This window comes from Gopherus flavomarginatus, chromosome 1, assembly GCF_025201925.1.
Source record: "Gopherus flavomarginatus isolate rGopFla2 chromosome 1, rGopFla2.mat.asm, whole genome shotgun sequence".
Lineage (NCBI taxonomy): Eukaryota > Metazoa > Chordata > Testudines > Testudinidae > Gopherus > Gopherus flavomarginatus.
Genome location: NC_066617.1, coordinates 96,030,277 through 96,054,478, shown reverse-complemented (window position 1 = coordinate 96,054,478; position 24,202 = coordinate 96,030,277). Strand labels below are relative to the sequence as shown.

The 24,202-nt window shown below is 51.4% G+C and overlaps 2 protein-coding genes across 2 annotated transcripts in view; one reads left to right on the top strand and one right to left on the bottom strand.

The window, feature by feature from the left end:
- SEPTIN3 (septin 3) overlaps window positions 1–3,817 on the top strand; it is a 324,031-nt gene extending 320,214 nt beyond the window's left edge. Inside the window, exon 11 of the transcript XR_007774610.1 lies at window positions 3,807–3,817. The gene's annotated coding sequence lies outside the window, so the exon portion shown is untranslated. The remainder of the gene's footprint in view (window positions 1–3,806) is intronic.
- Window positions 1–24,202, bottom strand: part of LOC127051721 (cytochrome P450 2D15-like) — a 110,945-nt gene that overhangs the window by 67,324 nt on the left and 19,419 nt on the right. The window lies entirely within an intron of this gene.

Below are 24,202 nucleotides of genomic sequence, written 5' to 3'. Positions count from 1 at the left end.
GTAGGCTAGTTATCCACATCACCTAAATAGCTTCACAACCAGCAGGAACTTTGTTGGCATTGTCAGTAGCGAGGACAAGGACTGGGCAAGGCCCATGGAGACGTAATTTCCCTCTTGCGCAAAGAGCAGGTTCAGATCCGGGCTGAGATACCCAGTATTGACAGGGGAAGGACAGTGATGAGTTTCCATCTTGTGAATCCCTGCTCTGTGGAGAACAGCAGACCCCTCAGTCTCCATTCTCAACCCAACACCTTTCTTCAGCTCTGAATTTACTACTGAAAATGTTATCATGCTCTGGCACATGGACTGACTAACCCACCATAATTCTTGCCATTGTACAAAGGAAACATTTTTGTACATATAAAGCAGAGGTGGGCAAACTATGGCCCACGGGCCACTTCCGACCTGCGGGACCATCCTGCCCGGTCCATGAGGCTAGCCTCCGGCCCCTCCGCTGCTAACTCCCCTCCCTCGCAGAAACACGGGCAGTGCTATGTGCAGCAGGGTTGTACGCTCCTGCCGAGCAGCACGGCAGCGTGTCTGGCTCCAGCTGGGTTGCACGGCTGCCAGACTTGCTGCTCTGAGCGACACTGGAAGGGAGCCAGGCGGTTGAATAAGGGCAGGGGGTCCCAGGGGCAGTCAGAGGATGATGGGTGTTGGATGGGGTGGGGATTCTGGGGATGATCAGGGGATGGGGGTAATGGATAAGCTTGGGAGTCCCTGGGGGGCTGTCATGGGGCAGGGGTGTGGATAGGGGTCAGAGCAGTCAGGGGACTGGGAACAGAGGTGTTTGATGGGGGTGGAGTCCCGGGGGCAGTTAGGGGTGGGGGGCCCAGGAAGGGGTGGTTAGAGGAAAAGGAGCAGGGAGGGTTGGATGGGTCTGGGGTCCTGAGGGGGGCCGTCAGCGGATGGGAAGTGGGAGGGGTCAGATAGAAGGTAGAGGGTCCCGGGAGGGATGGTTAGGGGACAAGGAGCAGGGTGAATTGCAAGGGTCGGAGGTTCTGAGGGGAGCCGTCAACGGGTGGGAAGTGGGAGGGGGTGGATGGGGGCGGGGGCCAGGCTGTTTGGGGAGGCACGGCCTTCTTTACCTGGCCCTCCATCCAGTTTTGCAACCCCAAGTGGCCCTCGAGCCAAAAAGTTTGCCCACCCTAAAATAAAGTTTATTTCACCCATTTCTCCTGTGTCTGCTTCTAACCCCCATCCTGAAATCCAAATTGCGAACATGCCAGATTTTAATCCTTGACCACAGAGGTCATTATGGTGATGTCTAACAGAGGATTCTGACCCCAAGTGGCTTCCTGGGGCACTCCAAAACAAAATTATAATTGCTGCTCATAATTTACGTAGTGCCTAAGGACAAGATACAAGTACCCTTTTATTCACCATGGAAATGCCACCACATCTGGAGTGAAATTGTTTAAACTATTTATATATTAGAAATGTTTAGATTCTTTTAGATTAGACTGATAGACAACAGCTTGGAGCAATTTAGGACACACTGTCATTTTAGAGCTGTGCTGACCTCTCCACCTCTGTCATCACAACTTTCCTCATATGTTGTTTCAGCTCTTTGCTGCCCTCGCATACAGATGTCATTTCGTTCCCCATGTGCGGAGTCATTTCCTGCTGGTGATCACTCTGTTTTAAGTCCACTTTGGGGAAAGAAAACCAAAAATGCTGAAGAGTAACACAAGAGACACATTGAGGACTAAGATTGAGGTTTTTTTAAAAGAAGAAAATGGAGGATGGATTGAGAAGTTGTTCACCTGCAGGAGATCAGTTCCAATTCAGTCCCCCATGAGGGAGAGTAGGGCTTGGTCTACATTACAATTCTAGGTTGAATTTAGCAGCGTTACCTCAATTTAACCCTAGACCTGTCCACACTGCAAAGCCCTTTTTTTCTACTTAAATCGATTTCTTTACTCCACTTCCGATGAAGGGTTTAGCTCTGAAATCGGCCTTGCCAGGTCAAATTTGGGGTTGTATGGATGCAATTCAATGGTATTGGATTCCGGGAGCTATCCCAAAGTGCTCTATTGTGACCGCTCTCGACAGCTTCTCTCAACTCAGATGTACTGGCCAGGTAGACAGGAAAAGCCCTGCGAACTTTTGAATTTCATTTCCTGTTTGGTCAGTGTGGCGAGCTGATCTGCACAGGTGACCATGCAGAGCTCATCAGCAGAGGTGACCAAAGAGCTCCAGCATGGTACAGGATCTGATTGCTATATGAGGAGACGAATTCGTGCTAGCTGAACTCCGTTCCAGTAAACGAAATGTCAAAACATTTGAAAAAGTCTCCAAGGGCATGGAGGACAGAGGTTATAACAGGGACTTGCAGCAGTGCCATGTGAAAATTAAGGAGCTCAGGCAAACTTACCAAAAAACCAGAGAGGCAAACGGCTGGTCCGGGTCACAGCCCCAAACATGTCGCTTCTATGATGAGCTGCATGCCATTCTAGGGGGTGCAGCCACCGCTACCCCAACCCTGTGCTTTGACTCCGTCAATGGAGTAGGACGCAACACGGAAGCAGGTTTTGGGGATGAGGAAGAGGAGGAGGAGGTTGAAGATAGCTCACAGCAAGGAAGCAGAGAAACTGGTTTCCCCAACAGCCAGGATCTGTTTCCTCATCCTGGACCTGGAGCCAGTAACCAGCGAACCCACCGAAAGCTGCCTCTCGGACTCTGAAGGCGGAGAACAGACCTCTGGTGAGTGTACCTTTGTAAATATTAGACGCGGTTTAAAAGCAAGTGTGTTTAATGATCAATTTGCCCTGGCATTCGCCGCCAGTACAGTTACTGGAAAAGTCTGTTAACGTGTCTGGAGATGGAGCGGAAATCCTCCAGGGATATCTCCATAAAGCTCTCCTGGATATGCTCCCAAAGCCTTTGCAAAAGGTTTCTGGGGAGGGCAGCTTTATTCCGTCCTCCATGGTAGGACACTTTACCATGCCAGGCCAGTAGCACATAGTCTGGAATCATTGCATTCAAACAACATCCATTCGTTATCTATCTGTGTTCTCCTCAATAGAGTGATATCATTCATGGTCACCTGGTTGAAATAGGGTGATTTTATTAAGGGGACATTCAGAGGTGCCTGTTCCTGCTTAGCTGTTTGCCTCTGGCTGAACAGAAATGTTCCCCACTGTTAGCCACATGGTGCGGGGAAGGGGTGAAGCGATCATCCCAGAGAATTGAGCGGGGCGGGAGGTGGTTTAGTTGGGTTTGTGCTGCAAGCCAACCTGCAAACCTCAGCCCCTCCTTTTAAATTGCCAACCCATTTTAAATGGCCAACCCAACGGGTGCTTGGTATGGGAAATGAGGGCACTGTTGTTTAACCTTTATAACATGTGGGAATGGTTTCAAAGAAGCCAAAAGACTGAGGCTTACCATGGCCAAATTCTTTTGCCCAGCCCTGCGTGAGTGATCTCTCACACCACACCGGCTGTACCTCCTTCAATAAGAGGCAAAATGCGACCTTGTAACGAAAGCACTTGTGCTATGTAATGTTAACAGCAAGGTTTACCGTGAAAGAGTGTACCCACTGTTCAACAAAATGTGTCTTTTTAACTACCACTCTCCCTTTTTTTTCCTCCACCAGCTGCATATGTTTCTCCTTCACAGAGGCTAGCGAAGATTAGAAGGCAAAAAAACAACTCGGGATGAAATGTTCTCTGAGTTCATGCCGTCCTCCCGCACTGACAGAGCCCAGCAGAATGCCTGGAGGCAGACAATGTCAGAGTGCAGGAAAGCAGAATATGAACGCGAGGAGAGGTGGTGGGCTGAAGAGAGTAAGTGGCGGGCTGAAGATGATAGGTGGTGTCAGCTTGCTGACAGAAGGTACGAGTCAGGGCTCAGGCTGCTGGAGCATCAAACTCATATGGCTCCAGCATATGGTTGAGCTCCACCAAGAGGAATTGCTGCTGAACTCCCAGACGGGTGAGTGTAAAAAAAAAAAAAAGCCCCCCCTGCGACAGTCTCGATATTTTCCTCTTAACATCTGCCACTCTACAGAAGACATATGGTGACAGTGAGCTGAGCGGCTCCATGCTTGCCGTGGTATGGCATCTGCTCAGGTAATCCAGGAAAAAAAGCAGGAAATGATTGTCTGTCATTGCTTTCATGGAGGGAGGGATGGAAGGAGATGGGGGCCTGACAACATGAACCCAAAACCACCCACTACACTGTTTTTGCCACATCAGACATTTAGAGCTCAACCCAGAATTGCAATGGGCGGTGGAGACTGTGGGAACTGTGGGGTAGCTACCCACAGTGCAACGTTCTGGAAGTCAGCGCTGGCCTCTGTACTGTGGACTCAGTCCGCTGAGTTAACGCACTTAGAGCATTTTGTGTAGGGACACACACAATCGACAGTACAAAAACCATTTCTAAAAAACAATTTCTATAAATTTGACCTAATTTCATAGTGTAGACATACCCTAGGTAACTCAAGAGAACAGGCTATAGAGCCTTTTGCATCTAGGATTCTGGTTCAAAATCAACCCAGGGCTGTAGTGATCAAACACGGTCACTCTTCAATATCTTATGTGACCATAAACTGGTGGTTTCTGCCCACCTTCCAGTGGGACAGATGCTCACTTTACAGAACAAATCAAACAAACACACACAAAAATACACACACCCCACCAGGCATTTTGGTACAATCACACAGGGTGCTGACTGAATCTCACATTTGCAGTCTCTGGAGGAAAGGCAAGGACCTCAAACTCCTCTCTCCTGTTTAGAGTGGGTCTGTGTGGATTGGAGTTAGTGAGGCATATGTTCCTGTGTAAATCTTGCATTACCGTTGCCCATTCTGCAGACAGAGGACTTCAGTCTAAAAGGGACTGTCAATCTGACACCTTTCATTAAGTAACACTGATCAAAAAAATAAAAGATGCAACACAGCAACAGAGATTGGGACAATGGGAGCAAGAAAACTGGCATGAGGAGAAGCAACTTGTTGACTGTGAGCAAGAGAGCAGAACAGGCACATCCTGGCCCCAAAAGTACCTTTAAGTTAGGGATAGTGTTTCTCAAACCTCTAAAAAGGCTATTCTACACAGAAAGCAAACTCTAATAGATGTGATGTGTGACACTCTCCTTAGTGAGCCCAGAACCATAAGCCATTCCGTCGCCTCTCTGCCATAGCCAGAGAGATCTTTGCTGGATTTTAAACTTGTGTCCTGCCACACCAGTCTGTCTGCCTTACTAGCACACTTCTCAAGATTCTGCCAGTCTAAACCTGGCTTTGCAGATCACATTCAGTGAACTCCAGTTCCTGAGTTCCCCAGTGACATGTCTTGGTAGCGTCTGGTCCCTGTCACTGATAATCACAGAAGTCCATCTACCTCCCGAGAAACATACGAGCTTGTTGGCTCAGCTGAGGATCCACACCCCACTTTAATATAACAGCACTCAGATGAATTTATAATAAAACATGAATAAATTTATGAATAAAGAACAGAGATTTAAGTGATATTAAGCAGAGATAATAGGAACAGAAGATGGTTACAAATAAAACAAAAGAAAAAGAGCAGACATTAGAAAGTGTGATAACAGATTATAGACCTCGTCTGAGGCAATTTCTCCCCTTTAGTCAATTCTAGGCCTCTTCAACTCACATATCTGATGGACTCACTTTCAACAGCTTTCAAGAATACTGGCCTCTTTTCCACTTAAGTGATGGATAGCTAAGGGTCCTCTCCCTTTCTTTTTATAGAGCCAGAACCCAGTCTGTCCCTCTAATACCCTGGGACCAAAATGGCTACAACTACACTGCATACTTCTTTTTACAGTCCTGTGCAAAGTTCCCTCTCACTTTTTCCATCCATGTACGGAATGAATTTTATCCTGTGCACCAATACTGAGGTAATGTAGAAACAAAAACCCTGGGCATAATATATATTATTAAAATGTGACCATAGGGATAACTACAACAGGCAGGACAGGTTAGGCATTTTAGAACTCACTACACAAAGAATTAAATTTAAGCACAAGAGAGAAATATAAATTATGAAATGCATAGACCAGTCAAAAAACTCAAACAGCAGCACTTTTAAAAGATTAAAATTATAAAGAATTTATGTACATTGCAGGAAATATCAAGAAGTAACAACAAAAACAATATAACGATGTGTTGGGAGGTGAGAGTAAGAGAGAGACAGACATACAAATAGACACACAGTGTGTGTGTGTGAGAGAGAGAAGGAGAGAGAGAGAGACACGCCAGTCTGAAGCCTGCCTGTTCAGAGACAGAATCAGCTGCCAGCAAGCTCTGTCCCATGTCCCACTCCTGGGCCCTGGAGAGATGAGGTACAGAGGGGCGGGGCGGGGACAGACGCCTTGACATCAGAGCCCCTTCATCCCCCCAGCTCCTTTCTCTATGACAACATTGTTTATCAATTGCCTTCACAACATATTTTAAGACTATATTACAACACACATACATAACTCTCTATACACAACCCATACACACATCACAGAATGTTATCCATGACCAGCATGTCACCAGTTCTATAGGAAATCTTACAAAACACTGTTTGGCTAAATATTTGGACATCAGTGAGTTGAGTGTGCCCTTTGCCAGTTAGCACAAAGCGGTCTTCAGGTGGTCACATCTCCCCTCTTACAGTGCTGTAGGAGGACCAGCCACTGGGACAATTTCCAAGTCATATTCTTGGAGCCTCATGCTCCACTGCCCAGTTTGGAATTGGTGCCTTTGGTTCTATGTACCCAGACTAATGGAGATTGGCCAGTTCAAGCCTTGAACTCTCTGCTAGAGAGGACCTTAATTGTTTGATTGCCTACTCTACAGCATAGCATCCTTTCCCTGTAATTCTGTTCAGTGGGGGTCAGTGTTTTGCTCAAGAAAGCAAGGGGCTTTTGTTCCTTTCCCCTGATTGCACTGCTGCTGCACTTAAACCAATGTCTGACACATCAGTACATAGTTCAAACACTTTATCAAAATCAAGACTGGCCAGAACAGGCTTTTCGGACAGAATTTTCATTTACCTTATCAAAACCCTGTGGACAAGCTTTTGCCCACGTGACTGTGTTTGGTTTTGTCTTCTTGCACAAGCCTGTGATAGCAGACACAATGTCCCTGAACCCCTGCACAAATCAGCAGTAACAATTAACCAAACCTATGAAGGACTGGAACTCCGTTTTGCTCTGGGATATAAGCCATTAACAATGGCTTCCACTTTCAAGGGGTCAGGAAAGATTTGCCTGCTCTCAACCCAGTGTCCCAAATAAGGAATTTTGTCTGCCCCAATTTCATATTTACAATACTGGATTAAGTTTAGAAGTGTGATCAGCATAGCTGATATCATGGTGGGAGTCTGCTATAAACCACCAGACCAGGGGAATGAGGTGGAAGAGGCTTTCTTCCGGCAACTAGCAGAAGTTACTGGATCACAGGCCCTAGTTCTCATGGGAGACTTTAATCACCCTGATATCTGCTGGGAGAGCAATACAGCAGTGCACAGACAATCCCGGAAGTTTTTGGGAAGTGCAGAGGACAATTTCCTGGTGCAAGTGATGGAGGAAGCAACTAGCAGAGCTCTTCTTGACCTGCTACTCAGAAACAGGGAAGAATTAGTAGGGGCAGCAAAAGTGGATGGGGACCTGGGAGGCTGTGACCATGAGAAGGTCGAGTTCAGGATACTGAGACAAGGAAGAAAGGACAGCAGCAGAATACAGACCCTGGACTTCAGAAAAGCAGACTTTGACTCCCTCAGGGAACTGATGGGCAGGATCCCCTGGGAAAATAACATGAGGGGGAAAGGAGTCCAGGAGAGCTGGTTGTATTTTAAAGAATCCTTACTGAGGTTGCAGGAACAAACCATCCTGATGTGTAGGAAGAATAGTAAATATAGCAGGCGACCAGCTGGCTTAACAGTGAAATCCTTGCTGATCTTAAATGCAAAAAAGAAGCTTACAAGAAGTGGAAGATTGGACAAATGACCAGGGAGGAGTATAAAAATATTGCTCAGGCATGCAGGAGTGAAATCAGGAAGGCCAAATCACACTTGGAGTTGCAGCTAGCAAAAGATGTTAAGAGTAACAAGAAGGGTTTCTTCGGGTATGTTAGCAACAAGAAGAAAGTCAAGGAAAGTGTGGGCCCCTTACTGAATGAGGGAGGCAACCTAGTGACAGAGGATGTGGAAAAAGCTAATGTACTCAATGATTTTTTTGCCTCCATCTTCATGAACAAGGTCAGCTCCCGGACTGCTGCACTGGGCAGCACAGTATGGGGAGAAGGTGACCAGCCCTCTGTGGAGAAAGAAGTGATTTGGGACTATTTAGAAAAACTGGACGAGCACAAGTGCATGGGGCCAGATACGCTGCATCCAAGGGTGCTAAAGGAGTTGGTGGATGTGATTGCAGAGCCATTGGCCATTATCTTTGAAAACTCATGGCGAACGGAGGAGGTCCCGGGTGACTGGAAAAAAGCTAGTGTAGTGCCCATCTTTAAAAAAGGGAAGTAGGAGGATCCAGGGAACTACAGGCCAGTCAGTCTCACCTCAGTCCCTGGAAAAATCATGGAGCAGGTCCTCAGGGAATCAATTCTGAAGCACTTAGAGGAGAGCAAAGTGATCAGGAACAGTCAACATGGATCCACCAAGGGCAAGTTATGCCTGATTAATCTAATTGTCTTCTGTGATAAGAGAACTGGCTCTGTGGGTGAGGGGAAAGCAGTGGATGTGTTATTCCTTGACTTTAGCAAAGCTTTTGATACTGTTTCCCACAGTATTCTTGCTAGCAAGTTAAAGAAGTATGGGCTGGATGATTGGACTATAAGGTGGATAGAAAGCTGGCTAGATCGTCGGGCTCAATGGGTAGTGATCAATGGCTCCACGTCTAGTTGGCAGCTGATATCAAGTGGAGTGCCCCAAGGGTCAGTCCTGGGGCCGGTTTTGTTCAATATCTTCATTAATAATCTGGAAGATGGCATGGACTGCACTCTCAGCAAGTCTGGAGATGACACTAAACTGAGAGGAGTGGTAGATATGCTGGAGGGTAGGGATAGGATACAGAGGGACCTAGACAAATTACAGGACTGGGTGAAAAGAAACCGGATGAGGTTCAACAAGGACAAGTGCAGAGTCCTGCACTTAGGACGGAAGATTCCCATTCACTGTTACAGACTAGGGACCGAATGGCTAGGAAGTAGTTCTGCAGAAAAGGAACTAGGGGTTACAGTGGACCAGAAGCTGGATATGAGTAAACAGTGTGCCCTTGTTTCCAAGAAGGCTACCGGCATTTTGGGCTGTGTAAGTAGGGGCATTGCCAGCAGATCAAGGGATGTGATCATTCCCCTCTATTCGACATTGGTGAGGCCTCATCTGGAGTACTGTGTCCAGTTTTGGGCCCCACACTACAAGAAGGATGTGGAAAAATTGGAAAGAGTCCAGCGGAGGGCAACAAAAATGATGAGGGGGCTGGAGCACATGACTTATGAGGAGAGGCTGAGAGAATTGGGATTGTTTAGTCTGCAGAAGAAAAGAATGAGGGGGGATTTGATAGCTGCTTTCAACTACCTGAATGGGGGTTCCAAAGAGGATGGATCCAGACTGTTTTCAGTGGTACCTGATGACAGAACAAGGAGTAACGGCCTCAAGTTCCAGTGGGGGAGGTTTAGATTGGATATTAGGAAAAACTTCTTCACTCAGAGAGTGGTGAAGCACTGGAATGGGTTACCTAGGGAGGTGGTGGAATCTCTTTCCTTGGAGGTTTTTACGGTCAGGCTTGACAAAGCCCTGGCTGGAATGATTTAGTTGGGAATTGGTCCTGCTTTGAGCAGGGGCTTGGACTAGATGACCTCCTGAGGTCCCTTCCAACTCTGATATTCTATGATTCTATGAAAATACTGTCTCACTGCACCAATACTCGGCTGTCCATTTGCGCTGCTCAAAACTCAATTTCCAGTCAGCGGGAAACTTTGACATTTTGAAATTTGTTTCCAGTTAGAATCAGACTTGAAACAAATTTCCCAGATATTGAAATTCCCAAAACAGTCCTGTTCTGAAAAGTTTTTGTTTCAAAATGTCATTTTGAAATCTGGAAGTTTGGATTCTAAGGCTGTTTTATTATATGGAGCTTTTTTATTTGTCTAGTTACATTTTATCCATAACATGTCAGTGGTAATAGTGCTCTGAATAGTACTGCTGATGCGTTACAAAATAATATAAAAATAATTAAAAATGAAGAACTGTGAAACAAACTTTTTCCAAAGTGAATAAATTTTCCCTTCAAAAGGCCACCAATGGGGAATAGTCATTAAAACCAGCATTTTTTGTCTAAAAACTGGTTCAATGAAAACATTCCCACCAGCTCTGCTGTACAGCTGTGTATGGGAACCATCGCTAAAGTGATGTAATTCTCCAATTTACACACACACCTTGGGAGGGTGTGTCCAAGTCCTAGTTTAAGGGCGCAAATGAAGAATAAGGCACTTACATTGCTGCTTTCGCAACCATTACAGTAGCGTAATCTAATTGTCAATGCTTTCTTTATAGTAACAAACTGATTTACAATCTCCATGTACACACAGTTCCATAGTGTATGACTGATCAACAATTAACCAACCACCCACACTGATTACAGTGAGAGGGGGATGTCACAAGCTCACATGATGTAAATGTAAAATGCTTTTCTGCTTTGCTTTTATTGTTTAGCTTTTTCTCCTTTTATAGATTGAAATCTTTCTGCAATGCAGTAAATAATAAATGCACTTCAGCTGCCACTCAAAAACTGGAAACTGATCTGGCATGGGTGATATTCACCAAACCTCTCTGCCAGTCAGTGAAAGGCATCTGTCCCTCTGGCATTTACCTCAGTTAAAGCCAGGCGAGGACATTGGAAATTGACCTGCAGCAAGTTCCCAAAGAAAGGGAAGGAGACAGAACCCTGGGGGTAGTTTTTCCATCTCTTTCTGCGCTTCATGTGATCGAAAAGCAGGATAAAGAGAGGCCAAGTGTTACCTCACTCTGTCCCCTAATAAGTTTTTTCCCTTTCCCTTCCAACACTTTCCTTCTGCCTCTTTCACCTTCTCCCAGTCTGTCTTTCAGTTTCTTTCTCCTACATTCCCCCTCTCACTCCTCCCATCCCTCTCTTCCTTTCCCTCTCTTTTTCTATCTATTTCTCTAGCAATTCTATTCTAGTCACGCCCTCTCTTCTAGTAACAAAGTGCCATAAGTCTGCACAGGACTTTACAAAGAGCAAAGTGCCGGGCTGTGTAGTTATTGTTTCTCTTCAGCTCCTCCCCAGACCTCATAGGAGTGGTGAGGAAGGTGTGCCTGTCCCCATTTCACACAGGCCACAATTTTACACAAAATCTGTAGGAGTCGTCGCAGCTGGGAGCCAATCTCATGATATTGGAGTCAAAAAATGTACTGGTGAGGGCTCTTCATACCGTCCCACTTTCTCCACCGCTCCACTTCAGCAGTAGAATTATAGCAGGCAAATTAGCTAGAAAGGAAGAGGTTTGACTGGTTTTGTTATTTCTGACATCACTATCTAGGGTTTGTTTGTTTGTTTTTTAAATATACGGCTGCTCTAACTGTTTCTAACCATCACAATGGCACTACTTAAGAAGGATCTGAGTTGTCCATGACTGGAATTATACCAATTAGACATCAATCATTAAGAATATAACTTAATTACAACCTAATTTCTTCAATATTGTTTATGCATGTGTTTTCTAGGAGATTTAACCACACAGAACTGTCTGTCTTACTCCGTTATTAGGATCGTTCAGTCAAAGACAAGATGAGCCAAGTGCAGCATTTCTTAAAAGCTCACTTTTGATTGATTTTAATGCTAACTAATTAACAATTTGACCTGTAAATCCTCAGGGAAGACAGTCAGTAGGGTAAGCCCTGTGGCCTGAAGCCTAGGGAAGAAGGAAGGTAACAGTCAGCTCTCTGCTGTCATCTGCTGGAGACCAAGGGGCAAGGACTGAGCAAGGCAGCACCATATTTACATATTAACTTCAGGTTATCTTTGCCTTATGTTTGTCAAGGTCTGGTAAGAGTCCTTGAACAGAAGGAGCCCAAGTTCCGGAAAAAAGAGAGATTGTCAGTTCTTGGTTAATTTCTGGGAATGCTTCCACAGGGGGTAAGAACTTTTATGGGACTGTTAGATCCCTGATTCCCCCAATACCTTAAAAAAACAAAACAAAACTGAGCTGAAAGCTACAGTTGCCTGATAGGGGCAGAGCTCAGCAGTGGTTCTAGTCATCAAGTAAGTGGAGGACAGAACCATTCTGCAGTTCTGGTCACCTGGCCAGCAGTGAGTGCAGCAAAGTGGCAACGGGTCTCACCTACAGCTTGCAAGCAGACTGAGAGCTGCTGTGTGGACTATGGTGGAAGCAGAGGAGTTTACAGCATCCGTCTACACTGGTCTAAAGACTTTGGTGAGGTCTCCCTCTCCTAGCTACTGAAACTGTTATAGCAGGAGGTGGTAGGCAAGCAGAAATGGATTTCCCTATCAAAGGTGCCTAGATTGGATATAGGGACCCAGATTATTGGGTGGAGACTTGAGCCAAAATTAAGCAAATAGTCTAGAAAGAAGGCACTGGTCCTTGCTGCTGCCAACGCCATTGGCCAATGGGTTACAGTACTCAGTGCCATAGATTTGGGAACGATACATTGTACTCCTCGTACATAGCAAAGAGGTTTAGCTTTTAGCTTTAAACTTTAAAGTTCTGCTTTAAGCATAAAACTCAACTCATTCTTAACTATGGAGTTACAACCTGGGAATCCTAGACCTACTGAAGTCAAGGTCAACCCCCCATTGATTTCATAGGTCAGGGTTTTACTGCAAGCTTCCATAATAAACATAAGAGCTTTCACATGACAGTTCTGGTGAGCCTGCATTTTGTGAACTCCTGTAGCACCCATGAAGCATGACACCATAACCAGAGCTAGCACAGAAGCCAACACACAAAACTACTCAAGGTTATGGAGAAGGGTTTGCCTTTGGGGATCTTGCTTGCTCAACTTCTCTTGCAATATCACTGAATACAGGCTGAGGAGAATGGAATGGGCTGGACACACAGCAAAAGCATTGCAGTCAGACTTTGGATGCACAAGGCACTTCAAGGCTGGAAGGTTTATTTGTTTATTTTATTACTCAGTGTTCCTGGAATTCTAATTGGACCTTTAAATAACCAAAAACAGCAACAATAATAAGAAGCACTAGATGTGCACCAACCGTCTCCAGGAATGCCGGCTCCATGTGTGCTTAAGGATCATAGTCATCACTTTTGGGTCCAGACCAGGCGCCCAAGACTAGTGGGACTGAATTTTGAGACCCAGAATATCCAGTGTTGACTGCAGAACTTCAGAATGAGACCTCCACAGTGAGCTGTCCCCGATATCCAATTGCCACCGAAAAGCATGGACATTGGCCCATGGGAGCTGACTAACCAGGGTAGCTGCTGGACATTTGGACTGGGAAGTCCACAGTGGGTGCTGGTGTAATAGAGGTGGGTGTAACTATACAGAGTGCACCCAGAGGGATGTGACCAGTGTGGCTTAGATCATAGAAGGATACAACTGGGCATCCACAACTGGGCCTGAGCTACTGATGGAACCCATGTGTCCATTCAGTGCTGCCTTTCCTGCATCAGAGCTGGATTTAGGAGCAGGCAACCCAGGCGATCCTAACATGCACATTTATCATCTTATATGACAGGGATAACTCCTGCATGCAAATCGTGCATCCAAGTCGTGAAATGGGTTACAAGTGTAATAAAAAATAAGGTATTCAAAAGTTTAACAAATTGGAGGGGAATTTTTTTGGAGGGGGGTGGGGGAGGTCATCAAAGACATTCCTCGCCTGGGACGCCATTTGATCGAGGGCTGGTCCTGCCTACAACATTACAATGCAGAGTTATATACCTAGTGTAGAGGCCCCTTATTCCACAATTCCTCCTCCTTCAGCTAAATTGGCTTATTGCCACATATGCATCCTGGGACTCCCCAGACAGACCGGGAAATTCTAGAAAGGCTTTGGTTATTTCCCAGTCCAAATTCTCCCTCTGGTGCCCCTGTTTCTCCTCCTTTACTGCAGCAATTCACAGAGCCTCTGTGCTGCTAGTAACACTGTAGGTTGCATCCATTAATTGCCTCCACTGTCATTATTCTATGTTTCTGTCATCTGCTGTTCCAGCCCTGTGGCTAGTCACCATGCATAAGGCTGCAAGTCTGTCACGGATTTCATGACTTTCTGTGATCTCCGTAACTTCTGCAGTGGCTGGTGCTGGTCCAGGGGCTGCCTGAGCCGGGCAGTCTCTCGGCCAGCAGCAGCAGTTTGGGTATGTGGGAGGGGGCTTAGAGCTAGGGGTAGGGGGTGGGGAGGGTGCTTACTGGGGTGGGGAACTCCCCTGCAGATCCTAGGCAATAGAGGGGTGGGGGTGGGGGTCTCTGCACTGCACGCTGCTGGCACCTGTAGGCCCCACCCCCACAACTCCCATTGGCTGTGGTTCCCGGCCAATGGAACCGGTGACAGCTGGTACTTGTGGCGGGAGCAGTGGAGAAGCCCCTGCCCTCGCCCCTACTTCTGGTGCCTAGGAGCTGCAGGGATGCAGAGCCGAGTAGGAAGTCCCACCAACCCTCCCTCCCCCAGTACCAGCAGGGATCCTGAGTCACCTCCCCCAGCACCTGCGGCACTCCCGGACTTAAACTCAGCTGGAGGGCTGAATCACTGAAGACTCGCTGAGAGAACCATTGGCTAGGGGGGAGGGGCTCACGAGAGGTGGGTCCCACCCCAAAAAAAACTAGGATAGCAGGCATATTGGCCAGAGAAAAGGGAGCACTCATGAGAGCTGGGTGCTGATCCCATTACTCATAGTTAGAAATGTTACTGTATGCTGGTAAACTTTGCTGCATTGGAGGCAATGCGTTCCATTCGTAGGGCAGGAAGTACTCTGCATTAGTCAGTAGCACCCTAATGAAGGACTAGTCTTAAGCGAGTCCAAAGTTAATACGGTCTCATCCATGACAGGCAAATGTCAGCTGCAACAGGGGAGTATCCAAACGAGTAGGGATGAACAGAGGGATCCGTAAGACTCCCAGATGGAAACACACAACTCAAAGGGGAGACGGAAACCACTCCTCCTGCCAAAAATAGTTTGGGGTTTTTACATTGTCTTTATTTTTTTTGCAGGGTAAAACCTAAATTCTCTTTCCACCTGAAAGCACCAACCATCCTTAGTAAGTGATTTTATTGTTTCTATTAGCATAGTACCTGGAAGTCTCTTTGTGCTGGGCACTGTACAGATATACAATAAGAGACCATCCCGGCCCTGAAGAGTTTACATTCTAAACAGGCAAGGCAGACGCAGTGGAACAAAGGAAATATTGTCATCATCATCATCATCATCTCCCTGTTACAGTTTGATAACAGTCTACTCCATTTCTCCAGGCTGTGTGGCTGGGCGGTCTGTGGGTGGACAGGTGGCTTGGCTGAAGTGCTGATGTGTGCTGGCTAGTCTCTGCTTCCTACTGCCTAGTCAGCAGAGCCAGTGCAAGGAAGTTTCGCGCCCTAGGCGACACTTCCACCTTGCGCCCCCCCCCCCCGCAGCCCTTCAGCAGCTCCCCGCCCCCCCCGCCCCGAAGTGTGCCGCCCGTCCCCGTGGCAGCTCCCCACCCCCTGGCCTGAGGACCCCTGCGGTACCTCCCCACCCCAGCTCACCTCTGCTCTGTGTCCTCTCCAAACAGGACTGCGCAGTGGAACCCCTGGGCTGGCGGCTGCCGGCAGCGGCGTGCTGACCCAGGGGACCTCCCTGGGTGGCCAACGGGGCGCCAGGGCAGCCCAGAGGATTCCAAGGGCCTGGGGTCTTCGGCGGCATGGGGCCCCCGCTTTGGCGGTAATTCAGAGGCGGGGGGCCCTTCCGCTCGGGGACCCGCCGCCGAAGTGCCCCGGAGACCCGCCACGGGGCCCCCCCACCGCCGAATTGCCGCCGAAGGGGGACCAGCTGCTGAAGTGCAGCCGGATCTTCAGAGGTAATTCTGTGGTGGAGGGCCCCCGCCGGGGGTCTCCGGAGCACTTCGGCGAGTGGTCCCAGAGTAGAAGGGCCCCCTGCCGCCGAATTACTGCCGAAGACTGGGCTGCATGTTGGCAGTGGTTCCCGCTTAGGCGGTAATTCACCGGCGGGGGGTCCTTCTGCCCCGGAGCGGAAGGACCCCCCACCAGCGAGGACTGGGAGCAGAAGTCCAGGGGCCCGGGCCCAAAGAGTGTTTTCCGGGGCTCCCGGAGCGAGTGAAGGACCTCGCTCCAGGGGCCTCAAAAAACTCTCGTGGGGGCCCCTGTGGGGCCTGGGGCAAATTGCCCCTCTTGCCCCCTTCGCTGGGCGGCCCTGCTGGCGCGCTCACCCAGAGGAAGCCCTGGGCTGCGGGCTGCCACGGCGGCGCGCTGACCCAGGGGACACCATGGGCTGCCGGCTGCCGCGGCAGCGCGCCAACCCAGAGGAAGCCCTGGGCTGCCGGCAACGGCGCGCTGACCAGGGGGACCCCCTGGGCTGCCGGCTGCTGCGGCGGCGCCCTGACCTGGGGGAACCCCTGGACTGCGGGCTGCCACGGCTGCGCCCTGACCTGGGGAACCCCCTGGGTTGCTGGCTGTCGCGGCGGCGCGCTGACCCAAGGGACCCCCTGGGCTGCCGGCTGCCACGGCGGCGCCCTGACCCAGGGGACACTCTGGGCTGCCGGCTGCCGCTGGCAGCTCAGACTCCCTCTCTGTCCCAGCAGCAGTGGCTGCTCAACCATTTAAAAAAAAATTGGGGGGCGCTTTTTGGTGCCCCCAAATCTCGGCGCCCTAGGCAACCGCCTAGTTCACCTAAATGGTTGCACCGGCCCTGCTACACAGGGCTATGGGAAACTAAGGCCTGGTCTACACTACGTGTTTAAACCAATTTTAGCAGCGTTAAACCGATTTCACGCCGCACTCGTCCACACTACGAGGCCCTTTATATCGATATAAAGGGCTCGTTAAATCGGTTTCTCTACTCCTCCTCAACGAGAGGAGCAGCGCTAAAATCAGTATTACCATATTGGATTAGGGTTAGTGTCACCGCAAATCGATGATATTGGTCTCCGGGCGGTATCCCACAGTGCACCACTGTGATGGCTCTGGACAGCAATCTGAACTTGGATGCAGTGGCCAGGTTGACAGGAAAAGCCCCGAGAAAAGACGGTTACTCACCTTTGTAACTGTTGTTCTTCGAGATGTGTTGCTCACATCCATTCCAGTTAGGTGTGCGCGCCGTGCGTGCACGTTCGTCGGAAACTTTTTACCCTAGCAACTCCAGTGGGCCGGCAGGTCGCCCCCTGGAGTGGCGCCGCCATGGCGCTCGATATATACCCCTACTGGCCCACCCGCTCCTGAGTTCCTTCTTGCCGGCTACTCCGACAGTGGGGAAGGAGGGCGGGTGTGGAATGGATGTGAGCAACACATCTCGAAGAACAACAGTTACAAAGGTGAGTAACCGTCTTTTCTTCTTCGAGTGATTGCTCACATCCATTCCAGTTAGGTGAATCCCAAGCCATACCTAGGCGGTGGGGTCGGAGCGAGAAGTCGCGGCATGGAGCACTGCAGATCCGAAGGCCGCATCCTCTCTAGACTGCTGGACCAGGGCGTAGTGGGAAGCAAAGGTGTGGACCGATGACCAGGTCGCTGCCCGACAGATTTCCTGGATGGGCACACGGGCGAGGAAAGCCAGCGACGACGCCTGCGCCCTGGTAGAATGAGCAGTCACACGGCCCGTAGGCACATGGGCTAGCTCATAGCAGGTCCTGATACAGGAAGTAACCCATGAGGATAACCTCTGCGAGGAGATAGGAAGCCCCTTCATGCGGTCCGCTACTGCCACGAAAAGTTGGGGGGATTTGCGGAACGGTTTGGTCCTCTCCACATAGAACGCGAGAGCCCTACGGACATCAAGCGAGTGGAGCTGCTGCTCCCTGCCTGAACAGTGAGGTTTCGGAAAAAAAACCGGGAGGAATATCTCTTGGTTGATGTGGAAGGTCGAGACTACCTTGGGGAGAAAGGCAGGGTGTGGCCTCAGCTGCACCTTATCTTTGTGGAAGACTGTATACGGGGGGTCTACCACAAGAGCCCGGAGTTCCGACACCCGCCTAGCTGAGGTGATAGCTACTAAAAAGGCAGTCTTCCAAGAGAGATAAAGCAGGGAGCAAGTAGCTAACGGCTCAAAGGGGGGACCCATGAGCCGAGCCAACACCAGGTTAAGATCCCAGGTTGGAGCAGGGAGTCGGATGTTAGGGTATAAACGTTCCAGCCCCTTAAGGAATCTAGACACCGTCGGGTGAGAAAAAACGGAGCGGCCATCCCCACCCGGGTGAAAGGTGGAGATAGCTGCCAGGTGGACCCGCAACGACGATATCGCTAGACCCTGTTGTTTGAGGGACCAAACATAGTCTAAGATATTGGCCACCGAAACTTCCAAAGGGCGGAGACCTTTCTCCACGCACCAACAGGAGAAACGCTTCCACTTGGCCGAGTATGTCGCTCTCGTGGAAGGCTTCCTGCTGCCCAAAAGCACCTCCCGTACCGGTGTGGAGCAGCGCAGTTCAGAACCGGTCAGCCACGCAGGAACCACGCCGCTAGGTGCAGCGACTGCAGATCCGGGTGACAGAGAGTCCCGTGCTCCTGGGTAATCAGGTCCGGGTGAAGGGGCAGGGGAACTGGGTCGGCTATGGCCAGGTCTAGCAGCATGGGGTACCAATGTTGCCTGGGCCACGCCGGGGCTACCATGATCACGCAAGCCCTGTCCCTGCGCACCTTCAGAAGGACCCTGTGGACCAGAGGGAAAGGGGGAAACGTGTAGTACAAGTGTGTCGTCCACGGAATAAGGAAGGCATCCGCTATAGACCCGTGCTCCCTGCCCTGAAAGGAGCAGAACGCCTGGCACTTCTTGTTCCCCCCGGACGCGAAGAGGTCCACACGGGGATAACCCCACCTCTGGAAGATGGAGAGGGCGACGTCCGGGCGAAGGGACCACTCGTGCGATAGGAAGGATCTGGTCAGGCGATCCGCCAGCGTGTTCCGTACTCCAGGGAGGAAGGAAGCTGTGAGGTGAATGGAGTGGGCTACACAAAAGTCCCAGAGTTGCATCGCCTCGTGACATAGGGGAGAGGATCTGGTGCCGCCTTGCTTGTTGATATAGTACATGGTCGTCGTGTTGTCGGTAAACACCGCGACACAACAACCTTGAAGCTGGTGACAGAACGTTTGACAAGCAAGGCGGACCGCTCTCAACTCCCGCATGTTGATGTGCAACCTCACCTCCTGCGGGGACCACAGGCCCTGCGTTCTCAGGGTTCCCAGGTGGGCCCCCCAGCCAAGATCTGAGGCATCCGTTGTCAGGGACACCGAGGGCTGAGGTGGGTGGAAAGGGAGCCCCGCACACACTACGGACTGGTCTAGCCACCAGTCGAGAGAATCTAACACTCCCTGGGGGATTGTGATCAGCATGTCTAGCGGCTGCCTTGCCGGCCGGTAATGTTCGATGAGCCACAACTGGAGGGGCCTCATGCGGAGCCGAGCATAACCGGTCACAAACGTGCATGCTGCCATGTGGCCTAACAGGGTTAGACATGTCCGTACTGATGTCAAGGGGGCTGCCCGCAATCGCTGAACGATCGCCGACAATGCCTGGAACGGCAGAAGAGCCCTGGCGACGGTGGCGTCCAGGACGGCCCCGATGAACTCCACCCTCTGCGTGGGGATCAGGGTGGACTTGTCCATGTTGATCATGAGGCCCAAGGTAGCAAACAGGCCGGTGATCACGCGGACGTGGCTGCAAACTTGCAGTTCCGACGTGCCCCGAATTAACCAATCGTCTAGGTAAGGGAACACGTGGATACGACTGCGCCGAAGATGTGCCACAACGACTGCCATGCATTTTGTAAAGACCCTCGGGGCCGTGGAAAGGCCAAATGGGAGGACTGCAAATTGGTAGTGAAGGGGGCCCACCACGAAACGAAGGAAACGTCTGTGGTGTGGCCAAATGGCAATGTGAAAATAAGCGTCCTGCATATCGAGGGCGGCGTACCAGTCTCCCGGATCCAGGGATGGGATAATGGTCCCCAGGGATACCATGCGGAACTTCAACTTCACCAGGTATTTGTTGAGCTCTCGCAGGTCGAGGATAGGCCTGAGGCCTCCCTTGGCCTTGGGGATCAGAAAGTAGCGGGAATAAAACCCCTTGCCTTTCTCGTTTTCCGGAACCGCCTCTATAGCTCCTTTGTTGAGGAGCGTCTGCACCTCCTGTCGAAGGAATTGCTCGTGAGAGGGGTCCCTGAAGAGGGACGAGGAAGGGGGGCGGGAAGGAGGAAACGATGTAAACTGCAGGCGGTATCCCGTCTGCACCGTACGCAAGACCCAGCGGTCCGATGTTATTTGGGTCCACGCCGGAAGGAAAAACGAAAGGCGGTTGGAAAACGGGGGGGAAGGATCCGTGGGGGAAACTGTTACTGCGCCCTCGGGCGCACCTTCAAAATGAAGGCTTGGGTCCAGGCGGGGGCTTAGAGGAGCCTTGATTCTGCCCCCCTTGGTTCCTCGAATGCCTACGCCTTCCATTCCTGCCACGGCGCCTATTGAGGTCCTGCTGTTGGCGGAACTGGGGGTATGGCCTGCGCTGCTGTTGCTGCTGTGGCCGGAAGGGTCTGCGCTGCGTTCCCGGCGTGTGCATCCTGAGGGAGCGCATAATGACCCGATTGTCCTTGAGACTCTTAAGTCTGGGGTCTGTCTTTTCCGAAAACAGGCCCTGGCCTTCGAACGGGAGGTCCTGGATGGTATGTTGGAGCTCCGGTGGAAGGCCAGAGACCTGCAGCCAGGAGATACCGCGCATCGTTACCCCCGAGGCGAGGGTGCGGGCAGCCGAGTCTGCAGCGTCCAAAGAAGCTTGCAACGATGTTCGTGCAACCTTCTTGCCCTCGTCTAGGATGGCCGCAAATTCTTGGCGGGCGTCTTGTGGCAGCAGCTCTTTAAATTTGTCCGCTGCCACCCACGAGTTAAACGCGTACCTACTGAGCAGGGCTTGTTGGTTCGAAACCCTGAGCTGCAGGGCCACAGCCGAGTAGACTTTGCGTCCAAGGAGGTCCATACGCCTGGCCTCCCTGGATTTGGGGGCCGGAGCTTCCTGTCCATGACGCTCCCTGTCATTCACCGACTGCACCACCAGGGAACACGGTGTCGGGTGGACATGGAGGTACTCATAGCCTTTAGAGGGGGCCATGTACTTCCTCTCGACGCCCCTCGCCGTAGGGGGGATGGAGGCCGGTGACTGCCAGATAGTATTGGCGTTGGCCTGGATCGTCCTAATGAAGGGTAGGGCGACCCTGGTGGGAGCATCCGACGAGAGGATGGTGACAATCGGATCCTCGATCTCCGAGACCTCCTCGGCTTGTAGGCTCAGATTCTGAGCTACTCGCCTAAGGAGGTCTTGGTGCGCCCTGAGATCCAGCGGGGGGGGGGGCTACTGGAGGAGGTGCCAGCCACCGCTTCATCAGGGGAGGAGGATGAGGAGACCCCCGGCAAGAAAGTGTCCAATGGGGGGTCCCCCTCGGCCCTCGCCTCTGTCTCAGGAGCCAGAGCGGAGTCTTGCTGCTTGGACCCTTCCTCTCCATCCGGGGAGGGAGGGGGGCGAGACAACGAGGCTTCCGGCGCCCTGTGCTCCGCCGTCGCAGGCCTAGCAGGGAGCTGTTGGGGGCCCTGGGCTTGATGGTATGCCCATGGGGTCCAAAACCCCCACTGCTGCGGGCCTTGGTTCTGTTGCGGCGGGTCTTGAAAGAGCGCCGCCTGCCGGTCGGTGCCCAGCGCATACCCGCTGTCTGTCTGCGAAGACACCGACGGCTGCCTAGAAGGCCACGGCGGGGCCGACCCTGGCTGGTAAGGGTCTGCTCGGGTCGGCAGCGAAGATCTTCTCGGTGCCGGGGATCAGTACCGGGAGTCATAGCGGTGCCGGGATCGGGACCGGGACCGGGTTCTGTCTCAGTGCCGGGATCTGGACCGGTACCGGCCGCTGCTTCGGTGCCGGGATCGGGACCGGGACCTGCCACCGACGCGGTGCCGGGAGGTCGACCGGGACCGGGACCTGCCACCAGCTCGGTGCCGGGAGGTCGACCGGTGCGGCGAGTGACGGCGGGACTGGCTCCTGGAGTCACGGTGCCGGTATCGGCGGCTGGAGTCAGACCGCGACCGTCTGGAGGTCGATCGGTGCCGCGAGTGCGACCGGTACCGCCGAGGGGAGCGGTGCCGGGACTGCGAGTGGCGGTGGGATCTTGATCTGCCGTGACGTCGGGACCTGGACCGCGAGCGCGAGTCCCGAGACGGTGCCGACATCATGGGCTTGCCTCTAGATGCGACCCGCACCGGAGGTACCGGGGGTGGCAGCTGAGTAGGCTCCGTCAAGGCAATAAGGTCCCGTGCCGAGGCGAAGGTCTCCGGCGTGGATGGGACCAATAGCTCAACCCCAGATCTTATGGGGGAGCTTGGTGGCACCGGAATCGACGGACCCGCCGGGCCCGGAGTCGACGGTGCCGGCGGCGCCGCGGCCGATGTCGAGGCCGGGCGCTCCAGTCGGGTCTGCCTGGCTGGAGTAGCAGATGCTGACGGTCTCGGCTCTGCACCCGGTGCCGGAGAAGGTCGGTGCCGGGGAGTCTTCCCGGTGCCGGTGCGATCCGGTGCCGGCGCCGAGATCACGGCCTGCGAAGCCGCCGGGTCAAGTGCCGCCTCCATGAGGAGAGTCCGGAGTCTTTGGTCTCTCTCCTTTTTTGTCCTGGGCTTAAAAGCCTTGCAGATGCGGCACTTGTCCGATCTGTGCGATTCCCCCAGGCACTTCAGGCACGCGTCGTGGGGGTCGCTGGTAGGCATAGGCTTCTTACAGGCCGCACACTGCTTAAAGCCCGGCGAACCAGGCATGAGCCCGGTGCCGGGTGCCGGGAAAGGCTACAGCCCCCGGCGAACAACTATCTACAACACTATTTACACCTAATTACTTACTAACTATACTTAACGATCTAACTAACAACTATAACAATAACGAGAGTTAACAAGGAGAGCTAGGGACGTGGAGGACAGCTATGCCGCGCTCCACGGTTCCAACGACCGACACGGCGGTAAGAAGGAACTGAGGAGCGGGTGGGCCGGCAGGGGTATCTATCGAGCGCCATGGCGGCGCCACTCCAGGGGGCGACCTGCCGGCCCACTGGAGTTGCTAGGGTAAAAAGTTTCCGACGAACGTGCACGCACGGCGCGCACACCTAACTGGAATGGATGTGAGCAATCACTCGAAGAAGAACTTTTGAATTTCATTTCCTGTTTGCCCAGCGTGGAGCTCTGATCAGCACGGGTGGCGATGCAGTCCCAAATCCAAAAAGAGCTCCAGCATGGACCGTACGGGAGATACTGGATATGATCGCTGTATGGGGAGACAAGTCTGTTCTATCAGAGCTCCGTTACAGCAGACAAAATGCCAAAGCGTTTGAAAAAAATCACCAAGCTACACAGTGCTGCATGACAAGCGTAAAGGAAAGCCAAAGAATCAAATGGACGCTCGTGGAGGGAGGGAGGGGGTACTGAGGACTCCAGCTATCCCACAGTCCACAGCAGTCTCTGAAAAGTATTTGCATTCTTGGCTGAGCTCCCAATGCCTGTAGGTTCAAACACATTGTCCAGCGTGGTTCAGGGTATAGCTCGTCAATTTACTCCTTCCCCCGCACGTGAAAGAAAAGGGAAAAAAAATCATTTCTTGACTTTTTTTAATGTCACCCTATGTGTACTGAATGCTGCTGGTAGACGCAATGCTGTGGCAGTAAAGAGTAATAGCTGCTCTTCTTCCCTCCCCGGTGGCAGATGGTACAATATGCTTGATAGCTGCTGAGTACTCCTGGCTGGCCTCAGGAGATGCTGGTTGGGGGTGCCTGGGTAAAAATAGGAATGATTCCTGGTCATTCCCAGTAGATGGGACAGAACGGCTGGTAACCGTCTTCATCATAGCAACTGGGGGCTGAGCTCCATCAGCCCCCTCCCTTTCATGTGTAAAGACAAGATTCTGCACTGCCTGGACTATCATAGCAGCGAGATGCTGGGCTCCTCTCCCCCACACCACTTAATGTCCTGCCTGGACTATCATAGCAGCTGGAGGCTGCCTCCCCCTCATTTTCTCTCACTAACA